General features: G+C 53.1%; 1 long non-coding RNA gene across 2 annotated transcripts; it reads left to right on the top strand.

The window, feature by feature from the left end:
- The first annotated feature begins 885 nt into the window (after positions 1-885).
- LOC118349941 (uncharacterized) lies at positions 886-2,459 on the top strand. Of its 2 annotated transcripts, none has more exons than XR_003137381.3 (3): positions 886-1,277; positions 1,575-1,800; positions 2,295-2,459. It is a non-coding gene; the product is annotated as an uncharacterized LOC118349941 (long non-coding RNA). The 2 variants fall into 2 exon arrangements; XR_003137379.3 differs by having other exon boundaries at positions 887-1,197.
- Positions 2,460-3,732: the final 1,273 nt, after the last annotated feature.

Below are 3,732 nucleotides of genomic sequence, written 5' to 3'. Positions count from 1 at the left end.
GGGAGCACAAACCCCAAGGAGGCCCGGGGAGGCAGCTAACTCAGCCTGAGTCAAGGAAGGCTTCCCGGAGAAAGAGAAGCCCAATTCTGAGGTTAGGAGGAGGAGGAGGAGGAGGAGGAGCAGGCCTGGTATTGAGGCTTGAGCCTTGCAAAGCACTGAGAGAGCACATGGCTCAGCCCTGGAGCTTACAGACCGGTGGGAGGTGGGAAGGACGGGCACCAGGGAAGAAACCCCGTAACGGGAGCAGTCCTCCTCCTTGGAAAACAAGCCCCCTCCAAGGGGCCGGGGGCCCGGGCATCCTAAGCCCTCTCTAACCCTGATATCAAGACCCCACCAAGCACCTGGCCCTGGCCTGGGCTCACAGCAGGTTCTAAAAACTCTAGTCGCAGAGCTGCCAAGCGAGGAGGGCTGTCATGTGTGAGGGCCGGAGAGGGCATTAGACTTGCCCAAGGTCACCCAGCAAGGTGGTAGCCAACATGGGCTCGTCCCTGGCTCCTTCCTTCCCTTCCCATCTTCCAGGACCCGCTTAAAGGAGGCCGGTCGCACTGTTCTCCCCAGACTGATTGCGTGCCTGCTTAGATCCAGGTGGATCCTGAAGACTCAGGGATGAGTAATAATGGTAATGATAATAATAATAATAATAATATGCTAAATGCTTCGTGTATATTGCCACTCACAACACTTATAAATCCTTATCAGATAGATACTATTTCCTTTTTACATAGAAAGAGGCCCAGAGAGGTGAAGACAGTGCAATGGCCCTGGGCCCCACAGCAGGGGAGTGACAGAGCAGGATCCCAGTTCAGCCTCTGGGGCCCCCTGTGAAGGCACAAGCCTCTTTGTCCTAAGTCATAGCAGCCTCCTGGAGACCCCACGGCCCATCAGGACAGACAGGCACATGGACTGTCTGTGTGGAAGGTGCCCCAGCAGGGGAGCAGGGCCCAGGCGACAGGGCCAGCCCCAGCCCCAGGCACCGATGATGCCAGGACCTCAGCCACATTCTGTCCTTAATAACTCGGGGCCCTGCTTCTACACATACATCAGGGAGCGGAGAAACTGAGGACCTTGGCCTCACTCTGCCCTTAGCCCCCGGCTGGGAGGGGTGGGGCCCAGTCAGCGCCTGGCCCCTGATGCCCGAGCACGCACCCCTTCACGCCGTCCTGCCTGCCGAGGGTTGGCAGGCGTTCTCGGCCTCCGGTGCGCTTTGCCCACACCTGCCTCTACCAGCCTGCTGGCACGTAGAGTCCTGGCGGGGCCAGGAGGCCCGGGTGTGGCGAGTGAGGCCTGAGCAGGGTCTTTGGTGGGGGTCCCGGAGGAGGGGGCCTGGAATACAGGACTGCCGTGTTTGAATTAAATTTCCGAAGAGGGGCATTCTGGGCCAGTCTCTGGACCTCCCAGAGCCTCCATTTCCTCATCTGTGAAATGGGGATGCTAATGCCAACCTTATAGTTTATGTTGTGGATGTTGAAACGAGAGAATTTGAGAAGCAACTAGCATATGTCAATTATAACCTAAATAAAGCTGGATATTAACTATTAAATAATAATAATAATAATAATAAATTGATTTTTCAGAAAGCAACTAGCCACGACTAGGCACATGGCAGATACCCACAGATCACGGCTTCCGTCCCTGTGTGAACCCAGACTGCCTTCTGACCTCACTGGGTATTCAACTCTGATTGCTGGGAGTGACGGCCTGAAGGTTTGTGCTGAGGAGGAGTCTGAAGATCGATCTGGGATCAAGAGGACAAGGTCACAATTAATGACATCTGTCAGGACCTCAGGAGAGAACAGACAGGTATGTGTGCCCATCATACCTGCCTCCCCTCATCTGTGCTCCCGCTGCACTGGCCTCCTGTTCGTTCCTCCCAAGTCCAGGAACACCTCTATCTCAGGACCTTTGCACTTGCTTCCCCCAGCCTGGAATACTCTTCCCCCCAGTACGCATGACTGTCTCACTTCCCTGGCCTCTACTCAAATGTCTTCTTGCTGGTACAGCCTTTCCCCTACTGAAAACAGCAGCGCCTACCCTCACTCCAACACACTCAGTCCCTTTCCTGCTTTAGTTTTCTGTTTCACAACGACCCCTTCTTCACATGCTGTGCGTTTTCTTTATTGGTCTTTATTATTATTTATTCCCCCTCTAGCTCTGCCTCTGTGCTCAAGCTCTATACTCCAGAAGTCTCTGTGCTCCCTGATTCCCGGGTCCTCGCACATGCTGTTCCCCCTATTAGGAAGACAATACCCTCCCCTGCCACCGCCCTCTCTGGCTAATTCTTCTTCATCTTTCAGATGTCTGCTATACGTCCCCTGTGTCTGGAACAGTCCAGATTGTGAGACCTCGGGTGCAGAGGCCACATCCATTGTATGTGTGTTATTCTGTATTCTGTCCACAGTACTGCCTGGGGCCCAGCATACCATGGGTGCTCAATAAATGCTCACTGAAAGGTTTACTCACTCTTGGAAGGAAAAGAGCTCGTGCTTTCTCATCCTAAAACCCTTTCTCTTCCCACACTCCTGCTCTGGTGCGGGCACCGGGACTGGGGGTTCCATTATCGACACCGAGTGCTCACTGCACGGCCAATTACAGTTCCCTTACGGAGCACTTCTGTGTTGCTATTCCCTAACTGCCCCGTAAGACTAGCTCAGGGGTTGCTATTAGGAGTGGCTCCGAGAGGCGAGGGGGCATGCACCGGGTTAGCACGGCTTTGCCTTTCCTGGGCAAGGAGACAGAGCAGATGTCGGTGCCGCAGGCCCGGGAGACCCAAATGGTGCAACCAACTGCCTGAGTGTAAGTGGGGGTCTCCGTAGAAAACAGCCAAAATTAGTGTCAGGGACTAAATCGTGGGGTCTGAAGGATTCCTCACCTCTGGAAATCTGAATTCTTTGGGCTCAACTGGGAGAAGGAAAGACGAGGCGAGGCCCAGAGTAAGAAGGAAGAGAGTACATCTGGGCTGGTTCTGCCCATGCCAGCCCCCAACCCTGAGCCTGTAATTTCCTTCTGGAAGTTCTGCATGGAATGTGTACACACCCAGTCCCATTGGGACATCGACCCAGAACACAGCCCCGTTCTGTGTTCAGAAGGATAGATGCCAGGAGGTCCCTTTTCTCCTGAAAACCTCTGGAGGACTTGGTCCTTAGCTGACCATGTGTAGTTGGAGAATTTCCCCCTCTTTCCTGCCCCAAACCTCTTTTAAGTCACTTGTGGCCCAACTCACATTGTCAGCACCACAGGGGAATTTTTAAGATCACTACTGTTTAGAGCTTTAAGATTCAAAACCTGTTACACTGCAAATGTTCCCAGTACAGACAGACACGTTCCTCATGTTTCCTGCACCTTGTGGACAGGACTAACAGCTGAGCTTTCCCAAAGGAGTTAGGCCAATCATCTACCAAGACACTAGTTGTAAGAGAGAGGGTCCTGGACATTTATCCCTGCCCTGAGGTCCCCAGGGGCTGAGATTATGTAGCTGTGACATTTACCCTCCCCCCTGTGCCATTTTGTGTTTTCCAAGAATGGTCACAACCAGCTCCCATTGCACAGGCTTTTTTTATGATGTGACTTTGACCTTCCTCATTTTGACAGGTGAGGTCCACATAGTCTGTCCCCCTGGGTCTGAGTGGGCCTGTGACAAAGACAAATGATGGTGTGTGACTTCTAGTGCAAGGCCATCAAGGCCATATATCTTCTGTCTGGTTCATTTGGGACACTCACTCTTGGAATTCAGCT

The sequence above is a fragment of the Canis lupus genome, chromosome 20 (genome assembly GCF_003254725.2).
Source record: "Canis lupus dingo isolate Sandy chromosome 20, ASM325472v2, whole genome shotgun sequence".
Lineage (NCBI taxonomy): Eukaryota > Metazoa > Chordata > Mammalia > Carnivora > Canidae > Canis > Canis lupus.
This window is presented reverse-complemented; position numbering and strand designations above follow the sequence as displayed.